We start from the raw sequence: 13,795 nt of genomic DNA, 5'->3' as shown, positions 1-13,795 counted from the left end.
CTTTTTCTGAGTATGTGATACCAAGGACTCGAACCCAGGGCTTTGTGCATGCTAGGTGAGCACTCTACCACTAGGCTATGCTCCTGGCCCTGGATTTTAATTTTTATGATTCCTTTTGTATCGTGTGATGCATGTATCATTTTACTTTTAAATGCCAGACTGTTGTAATAATAAATGTATTACTTTACCTAGGTACTTAGCTGGGTGTGATCTTCTATTTGGGGTATAAGTACGGACATTCCTTGTAATTACTTTGTGTAGAGAACAAAGAAGTGAGGAATGCGCCCCCATGTGTTGCTTGGCCGAGGCCTCAGCAATCCAGGCAGGGACCGTGACCCCCACACCTCCGTGATGGTGACTGTTGGGTGTTCAGAACCTCTACAAGCTTCTCCTGAAGAGTGGCTCTAATGCCACTCTGCCATCTGTGCAGGTTGCCTTGGTGATAACTAAAGGAAACTTGGGTCTGTGAGTTTGTCTTCCTCCTTGCCGTCTCAGCAGTCTGAGGACGTGTTACAGGCCGTGGGCCTGCGTGGGCCTGGCGCTGGCGGCTCATGCCTGGAATCCCGGCTACTCTGGGGGCTGAGATGTGTGGACTGAGGTTTGAAGTCAGCCCAGGCAGGAAAGTCTGTGAGACTTTTTATCCCCAGTTAACCACCAACAAGCCAGAAGCAGTGCCCAGGACCTGCGTGAACACACAAGCCCCACCCCCCACACACACAGTGAATAGATTCAGAATTCTTTATCATTTTCCAGGGAGCCAGCCGGTGTATTTCTGACTTGCTACTATTCAGAGACAGCTGTTCTGATTTTGTTATTTTTATTCTATTCTAGGACTACAATGTCACTGCCTCTGCTCTGATTGGCTGCATCCATTCCCTGAGGACCATGTTCCTTGGCTGTGTGTCCACATGGTAAGTGCGTGTGGCTGAGTGTTCCTGCTACTACATTTATCCAGAATTCTTCTTTTACACACTCCCTTGCTACCCCATGTTGAAGGAGGCTCCAGGCTGAGGCCTGACCCTCTCTCCTTACCCCAGCTAAGGTGGCATTTTTATTACTATCTTGCATGGCAAGCTTTTCACAATCTACAGGGAAAACTGTATGCTCCATACTTTTAGCTTTGGTCCCCGGCAATCCTTGGAAAACCCTTTGGTTTGGGGAGCTGCTTAGTTCTCTCACTCTTAGTCAACAGAGTGTTTCCAAGTGAAATCTGGACCATTATAGAATCTATAGTAAAGCAGGTTTCCAAGAGCTTGTTTCCTTGGCACTCCAGCCACCGTGGTTCAAATGCTTGCTGCCAAGACCAGGGCAGTGCAGGACAAGGAACACACGCTCTGTGATCGCTGTCGATCAGTGTGCACTTACCTCAGTTCCGGGGCGGTGGCAAGGGCTGGCTGTGACCTGGTGAATGTCCGCACGTGGACGCAGGCCACCGGCTCACATCTCTCTGACCATCTGGCCCCTCCCCATGGCCTCAGTCCTCCTGCAGTCAGTGTAGATCGTGAGTTCCTGGTATTCGTGTTGTGAAATGCTGAGGTGGTTGTTCAGAGACGCCCTGGCAGTGCGTCTGAGACGGGAGATGGAAGCAGCGACTGTACCTGCACTCTTTTCTTCTTAATAAGATCTGGGATAATGATGCTCTTTTAGAGCCCATTACTTACAGTGTCTGAGAAAATTAGAATTGATGGAATTCTTCCAGATTAAAGAAAAGTAGCAAGTTTGATCAATGTGAAGCAGGAATGTCATACAGGCCTCCTTCTTATTAAACAGCAGTGTGATTGATAGCTGGATTTATTTCTGGATTGGATGCATATGTTCGTGTGTGTGTGTGTGTGTGTGTGTGTGTGTGCACGTGTGTGTGCATGCATGTGCATGCATGCGTGCACGTGCATGCCAGTACTAGGGCTCAGAATCTCCTGTTCTCATTTGGCTTCTTTGCTCGAGGCTAACACTACCACTTGAGCTACACTTCCACTTCTGGATTTTGCCAGTGAACTGGAGATAAGAATCTTAGGGTCTGTCTGTCCAGTTTAGTTTGGAACTGTGATTCTCTGTCTCAGCGTCCTGAGTTGCCAAGCCTACAGATGCAAGATGTTGTTGATAGAAAGATGTAATAATGTCCCTTACTAGGGACAACCTTGGCAAATGATTATGTGACTTAATGATTGGCTATGTATAATAAATAGTGTTATGGGGTCAAGAGGAGGGGATTCCACATCCCTCCAGGTGGGGATTCCATGTCCCACCAGAGTCCACCACACAGAGACAGTCTCACATAAAAAGGTGAATTTACTGGGAAGTAGGTGGTGAACTGACCAGCCAGGGACACCGTGCAGACTCGGGAGCTGACACTGTGACCCCAAGCGGCTCTCACGCTGGGTTTTTAAGGGCAAAACCCAGGTCAAACCTGGCCACACAGGTGGCCAATGGGATAGTCACATACACAGAGGGACCACAGCCAGCTCCGGCCACACGCAGGGAGCCAATAGGGTCACAGCCCAGTGTTTGAACTTACCTATCACCTTAGTTGGAGCTGGCGCACAAATTGGGCACAAAGCAGGCCCCCTCCACCCAAGCGGATATCCCTCTTCATGGGAGGTAGGGAGAAGGTCAAGGTTGGCCCTCCCTAGAAGGGCAAAGGTGGCTGGGCTGTACCACATATCCCTCCTCATGGGGGCAGTGGGGAGGTCAAGGTGGCTGGGCTGCTTTACCATGGTCGACCTTCCACAATGGGGCGGGGAACTCTTAGGCATTCCCCATGGCGCTCCTCCCCTTAACACTCCTTGCTCCCCTTAACAATAGTAAAAGCTAGGGTTACACTTAACTATTCTAATTCTGAAGTGAAGGTTTTACTATTATTATTATTTACCAATTATGCTTTAAGTGCTAAAGAATACTTGTAAGCACTTAATTCACTTTTATACAACGGGGCAACATATTCATGTACCTTTTTATTTCCTGATTTATCTTGAAAGGTGGCACCAGGAAGCTTCTTTGCATACTGACCTGTTATAGATTTTATTGAAAAAGAATGGAAGCAAGAATAGGGTAATGTCCAAGACCATACTGAATTTTGCTGGTCCTTAAACAATCATTTTGGCCAAACTGTGATACAGAAGCAGAGGAGGCTTCTTTGAGCAGGACAAAGGTAGCCCTGCCTTTCAGATGCCTGTGTCTCTTCCTCCATGTTGGAGAGCCAGCCACTCTTCCATACACGTCTGGGTAGATTTTTTTTTCAAGGGGATGCCAAAAATAACCAACTTTCCATGTGTTTAAAGCTGAAACCTTGCCGGATGCCGGTGGCTCACCCCTGTCATCCTAGTCACTCAGAGGCTGAGATCTGAGAATCCAAGTTCACAGCCAGCCCCGGCACTAAAGTCTGTGGGATTCTTAACGCCAGTGAACCACCAGAAAACCGGAAGTGGTGCAATGGCTCAAATATGACTTTTTAAAACCATTTCATGTAGTTCAGATTTAAGGGAGGTTGAAATAAAACTGAAAATGAAATTTAAAAATAATAACAACCCCAAACAAAACCCATAGCTGGCATGCTATGTGAGGTACCCGTGGTGTCAGGACTTCCCTTATGCCCTGTGGGCCGGCCAGGCTGGAGGCTGGGTGGCCTCACACAGGTCAGTGTCGCCCTCTGGAGTTCAGAATGGGTCTAGACAGGAGCGTGGAGGGCAGCCGGCAGGCAGACAGCACGTGGGTTTGGTGGTGGGTAGGCCTTCTGACCCGCCCCAGGGATGGACAGTTCTACCTCCGTCCACCCCCAATCAGACGCCAATGTTCATGAATTGCTGCGTCGTGGCGCGGGGCCCCAGCAACACAGCCAGGCCCCTTCCCTCCTTGCCCTCCAAGGCCAGGCAGGGTGGAGTGAGGAGGAGCAGAGCACCTCATCAGAAGGAAGAGACCGTGGTTGAATTTGCTGCCCCCATAGAGGAGTTGGGGGAAGTTTATATGGATGCCAGTGAACTGTGCAAAATGATCCCCAGCCCTGCTTCACTTGACCTTCCACTCTATTTGCTGGGAACCTGCCCTCTCTCCCTCCTTCCCTTTCCTCCCCTCCTCCCTCCCTCCCTCCCTTCCCTTCCCTTTCCTCCCCCTTCTTCCTTTCCTCCTTCCCTCTCTCCCTCTCTCTTTCTTCCTCCCTTCCTCCCTCCCTTCCTCCCTCCCTCTCTCTCCCTCCCCCCTCTCTTTCTCTCTCTCTTTCTCTCTCTCTCTCTTTCTTTCTTGTATATAAAGTCAATGAGTATGTTTTGCAATAGGTTTAAACTATAGTTTCAGAAGTATTTTTTTTCAGAAGTATTTTTATATATTAAAAAGACTAGCAATACTGCACAATACTACAAGCAATACTGTAATATGAACAATTGTTATCTACTTAGGGTGGAATTATGAGGAAGTTTTGCATCTAACAGTCTTCCAGCGTGTCAAGAAAGTCTTACAACTCTCCACATATGTGGTTCAAAATCTCGGAAAGCTGGAGGTGTGTTTCTGTTAATAACTGCTCCCAGTGGGTTTTAATCCCTGCAACATTAAGCTGTACTGTTCAAGACATAGATACTTTTATCTCCTCTCTTTAAAACAATAAGCTTGTAAATCTCTGAACATGTTGATATGGAGTAAGTACACATACCAGAAAAGAAAAGCATTTATAATCTAGTTAGGTACCAGTGACTCACACTGGTAATGCTAGCAAATCAGGAGGCTGAGATCTGAGGATTGTGGTTAGAGGGAAGCTGTAGCCAAAAATGTCCATGAGAATCTTATCTCCAGTTAGTCAGTAAAAAGCTCAAAGTGGAGGTGTGGTTTAAGTGGTAGAGTGCCAACCTTGAGTGAAAAAGCCACAGGAAAGTGGAAGTCCTGAGTTCAAGCCCCCGTATTGGCACACACACACGCACACACACACAAATACTCACACACACACAAACACACACACAAAACAGAATAAAAAAAACAACCACAAACAGAAACATTGACAAAATGACCTGAAACATTTACAATCTGATCTTGTAATACTTTGTCTCTTCAAAAGACTGGGAATTTTGTTGTATGTACCCACAGAAGAAGGCCTGGTAGGGCTTGTCACAAAGAAAGCAGTAGAAAAGGATTACTGTGGTTCTGTGGACGAAATATATTCTAAAAGGCCAACAGGAAACCACAAGAGAGACACAACAGAAAGGCATATTCCAGGGCATACATTGTGCTGGGAAAAATAGATATCTTGCACTAAAATCCAGGTAATAAATGACTGAAAAATAAAATTAAATCTTTGAAATATTTCATTTTTTTGAGAGTTAACACAGCCCATAAAACCAATGGCAATTGTGCTTTAGGGGAATTGCTATTTAATATGCCCATTTTCCCCAAGTTATTGTGAAAATGGAAAGGATTTGATATTCTCAATAGTCAACATCAGTTTCAGGCAGAACTCACACATTACATGACCTGAAGACAGCAGAAATGTCAAGGGTAATTGTTATTCTGTGTCTCTTAGGCTCATCTGGTCTTCCTTGACAGTTTTGGTTGAAAAGAATGACTTTTTGCCTGGCATTGTCTTCCTTGTTTTTGAACCAGTAATTCCTTCCCTATCAGAGACCAGTGTTGTCTGAACTTAGTGTAGCTGACGTTTTGGCTGTCCTTAGCACTGGAGGTTTTCTATCAGCCTCTGCTCAGAGTCAGTGAGTTAGAGCCGCAGTGTGTAAACCTCTGTTTCTATTTCTGATGCATCTTGTATTCCTAACCCGTTTGCAAATAACTTTTTACAAAATTCACGCGAATGCAGATTAGGAAATAGACAACAAAGCAATTTCTTCCAATGCTCAAAGACTCTTCTTTCATAATACCGAGCACCTAAGTTAGAAAACACATTTCCAGTGGGCCAGAGATCCTCAGGGCGCTTTACATGCCAAGGAGACCAGGGCTGAGCGTTTCGCCTAGCGGTAGAGCCCGGGCTTAGTCACGCAGGAGTCCAGGCTCGGTTCCACGAGTGCCTCGGCCGAAGACCCAGGCGGATGAGGGAGGGATGGCTGCTTTTTGCTTTTGGTTTTGAGACAGGGTTCACTAAGCATCCCAGGCTGCCCTCGAACTCAGAATCCTCTAGCCACCACTTCCCAGGTAGGAACACATTGTTCTTTTTTTTTTTTTTTTTTTTTTGCCAGTCCTGGGCTTGAGCTCAGGGCCTGAGCACTGTCCTTGAACTTTCTCAAGGCTAGAGCTCTACCACTTGAGCCTCAGCACCACTTCCGGCTTTTTTCTATATATGTGGTACCGAGGAATCGAACCCGGGTCTTCATGCATGCTAGGCAAGCACTTTAACCATTAGGCCAAACTCCCGGCCCCGGAACACATTGCTCTGAGTAGAAGTTGTACGTTGTGATCGCCACGCGGCTATAAAATGAACATATGTCAATAAATTTATCCTGCCTGTTAATGAATGAGGGGACCCCTGAAGATGTCAGCTGAGACAACGCACATGTGAGGAGCTGAGCACTCGTGGGCACTGTAGGAATGGGGCAGTGGACAGCGAGCTGGTCAGTGCAGTACGTAATGTGGTTTGGGGATTTACCTCCCACCAAACAGATGATGTGCATGTGGACAAGATAAAAACCTGTAGAGCTCCGCCATAGAGTAATATGCGTGATGGCGTGTCAACCCTGCTTAACCTGCAGGACGTCACTCCCGTCTCCGTGTGAGACTTCTCATCGCTGTTGCTTCCCGAGAGAAACAGATTTCTCTTTGGGGTCAGGGAGCAGCGTACTGGGCCTTGAACTCAGGAACTCAAGCTCTCCTTTGGCTATTTTTATTCACGGGCGCTCTGCCACCGTGAGCCACACCTCTACTTGGGTCTTTTTGCCGGTTAATGGAGAGAAGAGTCTCTTGGATTTGTTTTCCCAGGTCAGCGTTGAATGGAGATCTCAGATCTCAGCCTCCTGAGGATTGATTGTAAGCATGAGCTACTAGCATCGGGTGAGGGACTCCTTTTTATTAACTAAAAACATCATTCGTCAGTCCCTCCAGAGAAACTTAGGGTCAGTGCTCTGCAGTTACAGTTTTGATTTTCTACACCCTAAAGTTAGGTATTTAATATCATGAACTTATTACATAGCAGATAGCAAATGTTATATAATAACAATAGCATAGCTGATCAGCTATATTGTATTAGACAAGCAATTCAATAAGATACATATTACATATAATGGCATATATTAATTATACATATATATATGTATATACACCATTTTAGAAACACTCATTTGAAATAATTAAATACTACTGTAGGTAATCCAAGACAAATTTTAGTGGGTTAATTGGACTACATCTTAGAAAGTATTAAACACAGTTATTAAATAAGCATATTAAAGTAATTTGTTTTTATTAAGTGCTGTAATGAGACTCGTGCCAGATGTATGAAAATCTCACCCCCACCTCTATGAAAATTATCTTGAATAACGAGTTAGTTAAGACATAGCAATCATGCTATTGTCGTCACGTTTTATTTAATCTATTCTTTTGTAAGATAAAAGAAAGAACAATTGTAACCAATTAGGCATTGGATTGAACCAACACCCAGGCCCTTAGTTCAAGTCCCATTATTGATATCCAGGACACAGACAGACATCTAAGACCATGTCTTTTGGCTACGGAAACAACTGTGGAAGTATAGATGTGTTCAACGTTGCTGGCAGGTTGTTTTCCTACCACTGCAGCTGGAAAGTGGCCCCAGTCACCTCTTGTCTCTGGAATCCTCACCTGTTAGTCCCAGAGCTGAGGAACCTGGATCAGGCCTAACGGGTCTCCTTCAGTTCACCGAGACCACTCCTGGGGTCCCCTCCCTCTAGGAAGCCATCTCCCTTCATGCTGTTCAGTGCTTCCTGTCCACCCTCCCGAGAACTGCAGGGGTTTCCTTTTCCACCCTCTCTAGAGTGTCATGGAGTTGGGTTCCTATCCTTGCTTTGTTAAGGAGGCCATGTCACGTGACTGTCCACTGGAGGTTAGACTTTCATGTCTGGTTTGATGTATTTTCTCCATTAATACCAAACCTTGCTGGGCAAGTGAGGGCACTGATGTTGTTTTTGTTCTGGTAGTTTTTTGGTTTTCTTTGGTGTACGTGTGTGTGTGGGTACTGGCCCTTGAACTCAGGTCCTCAGGCTCTTGTTTGGCTTTTTTTTTTTTGCTCAAGATTCTACTGTTGCCACAGCTCTGCTTCTTGGTTTTTGCACATTATTTGGAGATAAAAGTCTCACAGACTTTCCTGCCCAGGCTGACTTTGAACCATGATCCTCAGATCTCAGCCTCCTGGGTGGCTAGAAATGGCAAGCGTGAACCACTGGTACCTTTTGTCTTTTTTTATTTCTTTGTCATGATACATCATTTTCTCTTAAGTCATGTAATAGTTTAAGTGAGCCTGTGGGTGATATTTAATCCCTGGAGACATGGAATGCAAAGATAACAAGCTGTAAGGGGCCAGGTTACTTCCTCCGAGAGAGATGTCAGTGATAGAGCCGCCGCCAAAGGAAAGGAATCTCCAGTAGCGCTGCCCTTGAACTCGCTCTGGATCCTGTATAGCATCAGTGCAGCATCCTCTGAGCTTCCACAGACAGCCACTGGAGACAGGATCTTGAAACTTTATTCAGGCACACCATGGTGGCCTTTAGCTGACAGGTGCGCTGTATCCTTCACTGAGGGATTGAGTTTCAGGGTAAACGCAACACCGGTGTCTGGTTCTTACCTGTGTTTATGGAGAGAGCTAGGCAGCTTCTCGCACCGCCCCCCACATCCAGACGTTGTAGATCGCCTTCTAATTGTAATTAACCAGTTATATTTCCCTCTCACAGCCATGGCTTGTATGGTTTTATATCGTTCACATTACAGTGGGATTTATTTGCATGCTAAAACTGATTTTACTGGATAGAAGGCTTCCTGTGTGTCACATGAGTGGTATTACGTCTCAGCTATTTAGCCAGCTCCCAAGTCAAAACAACCTTCTAGATCTTTCCTGTCTATGTCAATGTGTTTCCACTCGGCACTTTCTCCATGCCCCTTCTGTGCCCCTGGCAGGGCAGGCGTGGGTAGAAACAGAAGAGGAGGGGCAGACAGAGACCATTTCTGACAACCCATTGTGGGCTCTTAGCAGCCTACCGTACTCCCTTTCAACCCTCAGGTACTGAAAGATCCTGGTTTCATTTAAGTACAGTACTTCATGCCTGGCATTAAAAACTATAAAACCAGACACTGGATATCAAATAAAGGAGAGGCATTTTTCCTTTTTCCTATTTTTTTAAAATTTATTTTCAGAGAGTTTCATTTAGGCTATAAAATCTGGGAATCAGCGTTGTTTAAGGATTGCAGTTTCACAGGCAGTCGGGTTTTCTGTCTGCCCTGCCGCTGAAGGTGATTTTGTAGAGAGCAGAGGCGCTGGAGGGAGGAAGATGGGTTGCGTGTTGACCCCTTGCCTTTTTTGCTCCCTGTCGACACTGAATTCTGGTCTCTGGTGGTGGAGTGCACCGTCTAAAGTCCACCGATCCTAGGTGGGAGAACAGCATTCCACCACTGGAACATTCTGCCTGCAGTCTCATCTAAAGTCCCACTTTGCTTAGTCAGATTCAGAGAGTCTGATTTATCTGTAATCCTGCTTTTTCTTTTCTTTTCATCTTCGGTGCTCCTAGGAGCAGCAGGGATGGCTGGGCCTGGGCCTGTCCCCTTCGGGGTTCCCAGGGACCCAAGCCAACAGAGCTGGCTGTGAGTCTGGCAGTGCCTCCCTTCCTCGGCTGTGCACCCCAAGCTCTGCCTCCCTTCCTCGGCTGTGCACCCTAAGCTCTGTGGCCAGTTCTTTGTTTCCATAAAAATGGCAGCACTTCCCCTGTCATGGTGGATCCTCCTCAGACCCTTGGGGGCTTACGACAGCACAACTCCAGGCTTGCCAATGTTAGTCAGAGAGGAGGGAAAACCTACTTTGTTGAGTTTGCCCACTGAGATTTTGCGGGGGGGGGGGGGGGCAGGTGGTCAACTTGTAAATCACAGCATCACATCCCAGGTCCTCATCAATACACTTTCTGGATCTCAGTAGGGGAGGGGGTCACGTTGAAGCCACTCCGGCATAATGGATTTCATTCTGCAGACGCCATGCTGAATGCTTGCCTAAGGAGGACTGAGAGACAGGCAGTGCGGTGAAGGGCAGGAGGGAGCTGCTTCTCTTGCTGCTTTCCTGGCTCCCCTCCTTTGTGGGGGCCTAACACTGTTCGTGCATGAGTCAGATTGGCCATACAACACAGAGGGATTAATCTCCAGGACTATAAAAATATTTAAGAATCACTTGCAAAGAGTCTGGTAAAACCACACAGTGTGAAGGACACTCCGGGTATTCAGTCTGTGGGGTGGGGGGCTGCGTAACACCCCCCTATGCCTTTCATAGCAGGCACGCTCCTTTCCCGGGTACCCTGACTTCATTTAAATGCTTTTGGATCACTCCCGTGCTGCTTAGCTTGCACTGAGTTAGGCCTCCTTGCCTTATTATGCAGTATTAAATAACCTGTCTATGCACGCACACACACACGCGCGCGCACACACACACACACACACATTTAAAAAGGAATAGAAGTGTGGCTGCTCACCGACGAGCCGTGGAGGTGAGAGAGCCAAAGGAGAGGTTGCACAGGGCATCCAGCCTTACAGGACACTGGTATTAGAAAGGCCCATCAGCTGCGTTTTACAAGGACTCCGGAGATGGTTTAGTGCATTTGGGTCAGGCTGTTTTTACCGAGGCCTCATTTTCTTTTCTCTTCTTCTTTCCGTAATACTAAGACATGAATTCTGGGCCTGGGCATTGTCCCTGAACGTTTTCCAGACAAGGCTGGTGCTCCACCACTTGAGCCAGACCTCCACTCTGGCTGTTGTGGTTCAGTGGAGGTAGGAGTCTCATGGACTTTCCTGCCTGGACTGGCTTTGAACTGCCATCTGAAGTTCTCAGCTTTCTGAGCAGCTACAATTACAGGCGTGAGCTACTGGTGCCTGGCTCCACTTTCATTTTTATAAATTTGATTCAGTCCAGCACCTAATCAATTACATTGTTCTTTCAGTTATCTTATTAAAGTACAGTGTAAATAAAATGTGTAAGCCAAATGCCACAGTTGCTGTCTTCATTGATTACCTCATAATTCAAGGTAATGAGAGTTTGAGTTGAAATTTCCATAGAGTTGGCACAGTTGACATTAAAACACTTTATAAAAACAAGCTCCAGTTACTTTTGTGAATTATTTAGCAGAACTGTTCTTCAAAACAGTAAGTCAGCCTTCCTGCCAGGGAAAAGGGAGCCCTGACAGAATAGAGTAGGTTAGACAGATTTGATTTGGGCCTTATATTCAATATTGTGGGTGGTTTAGTTAATTTGTTTGTGTGTATATGTGGTGCTAGCACTGGGACTTGAACTCAGGGCTTCTCTCTCTCGAACTTTTGTTATAGTTATTGCTCTACCACTTGTGCCAACTTCTGAGTAGAGAGGATGAGGGGCATAAACCCTTGGTGTCTGGCTTTCACAGTACTTAAAATTAAAAAAAAAGATAAATGTTGTGGAGTATCACCTAGCGGTAGAGTGCTTGCCTAGCGTGCACAAAGCCCTGGCTTTGAGTCCTTGGTACCATAAACACAGAAAAAGCTGGAAGTGATGCTGTGGCTCAAGTGGTAGAGCGCGAGCCTTGAGAAACACCAAAGACAGTGTCCACGCCCTGAGTTCAAGCCCCCAAACTGGAAAAATAAATAAATAAAAATAAAAGTTGAGCACCTGGTAACATAACTAAATTCTGCTACAACCACAAAGACTGTCACAGCCTGGTGCTCGGTGATGGAAGAAGAAAAGCACAGGTACTGCCAAGTCTCCACGGAGGTTTGGATGGGGGTGGGCTGACGGAGGAGGTGGCAAAGGGGCTAAAGCCGTGCTGCACTGGTGCCTGCAGGAGAGACACAGTCCCCTCTCCAGCGCCCTCCACCGTGCTGATCATCGTCCTGCAGGCTTCCGCCTATGTGCAGAGGGTGGAGTCATGAAACAGAGCACAACACCCAGCAAAGCAACTGCCCCTGTGCCTTCCCTAGCTCAGAAAAATGAACACCAGCCATAAGTGTCAGCCGGGCACCACTGACTCACACCTGTCGGGAGGCTGAGATCTGAAGATCTCAGGTTGAAGCCAGCCTGGACAGGAAAGTCTGTAAATCTAACTTCCAACAGCAAAAAAGCTGGAAGTAGGGCTGTAGATGAGGTGGAAGAGTACCTGCCTTGAAGAGAAAAGCTCAGAGGCAGCTCCCAGGCCCTGAGTTCAAACCCCAGAGCCAGCACATACACACAAAACTCTTCTTTTCAAGTAACCTCAGTGTTCGTTGGAGGGAGCAACTCCGCAAAGCAAACACAACTTTTTCATGTTACAGCCACATGGTTTTGGTAACAAGAAACAGATGGCATATTTGGTTCCAAGTGAATAATACTGATCTCAAATTATTCATTTGGGCCCCAGATGATGAGAAAAAAATATTTATGATCTCCACATAATCAAAGGCTTGGAGAGAGGTCTGTGCTGGTTTTGTGATGGGAAGATTTTGCTCTGCCAAGAACCTCACTTGGATGGGCTGAGCAGAATCCTTCCACTCTGCCTGCAGCAGGGCCCTGCGTCACACGTGGTCTGCAGGAAGCCCAGCGAGGGCAGCCTTGAGATTTTTGTCTCCACTAGAAAGCAGGTCTGCAGGCCAGAACTGGGATCTGAGGCTCAGGCTAGAAGCCATCGCTGCCACAGTGAACGAGAGCATGATTTCTAAAGGCTGAACCGCGTTCAGTGTTCAGTGGGGAGAAAGGCATAGACAGCTAAAGACTTACTCTTCTTCATCGTGAAGCAACTCCTTCTGTTCAGCCACACAAAACCCTCTCGGCACAATCACGAGCCAAGGCGCTAAATGGCAAGAGATGGTGCCTGCCTGCAGGCTTCTACAATAATCCAGCCTTCTATTTATTATGGGTGAATCAGCAAGTCAGCTTGGTATCCACCTCAAACGACCTTTTACCTTGGTAAAATGTTCACCATGAAAGCAGTGGTCGCAGCTGAAATCTCCGCTACTCAGGAGGCAGAGATTCGAGGACTACAGTCTGATGCCAGCCAGGGCAGGAAAGCCCCTGAGTCTTCAAACAAGATTTTGAGGCCCTGAGTTCTAAGCCCCTAAACTGACAGGCACTTGTGCGCGCACACACAGACAGACAGACAGACGCACACACAGACACACAGACACACACACACACACACACACACGAGTCTTTGAAATCCTAAAAGGAATATGTAATAAGTAATTAGAAGAAAAATGAAATAAAACACAATTACAAAAGAAAACAGCCATGAGGCTCCATAGCAGAGTCCATGTGAAAGAACCAATTAGAAACGTAGCAGTCAAGTTTCCAAAGGCAGAGGATGAATAGATGAGCACACCCAGAAAACAAGGTGCCAAGAGCTTTGAAAAACGAACGTAGAGGATGCAGATCGAAGGAGCCATGACAGGTTCCAGCCTGTGCCAGGTGGTGCACCCCAAAGTAAGAACTTGAACCAGGAAAAGAAGAGTCAAGAAGAGGATTCCTGTGACTCGGGGAAGGCCGGGGCCTCAGGGAGTCCTTCCTTCGCCTCTTCTGAGGACACTAGTCAGTGCCTGCCGACTGTGGTCCCACCAGTGGCCAGGCCTGGGTTTTTTTGCCTCTACTTTTATTATTATTATTAATTTGATAACTGCATCTTTAGCCATAATCCTGTGTGCAGAACAAGAACTA

At 46.6% G+C, this 13,795-nt stretch overlaps 1 protein-coding gene across 4 annotated transcripts in view; it reads left to right on the top strand.

Annotated features, from left to right (window-relative positions):
* Positions 1-13,795, top strand: part of Kcnn2 (potassium calcium-activated channel subfamily N member 2) — a 176,757-nt gene that overhangs the window by 60,345 nt on the left and 102,617 nt on the right. For all 4 annotated transcript variants that reach the window (XM_090325476.1, XM_090325475.1, XM_090325478.1 and 1 more), the window contains exon 2: positions 832-911. The gene's annotated coding sequence lies outside the window, so the exon portion shown is untranslated. The remainder of the gene's footprint in view (positions 1-831; positions 912-13,795) is intronic.

Source organism: Megascapheus bottae, chromosome 38 (assembly GCF_031878675.1).
Source record: "Megascapheus bottae isolate mThoBot1 chromosome 38, mThoBot2.hap1, whole genome shotgun sequence".
Lineage (NCBI taxonomy): Eukaryota > Metazoa > Chordata > Mammalia > Rodentia > Geomyidae > Megascapheus > Megascapheus bottae.
Note: the sequence above shows the minus strand (reverse complement) of the source record. Positions and strands in the feature narration are given on the sequence as shown.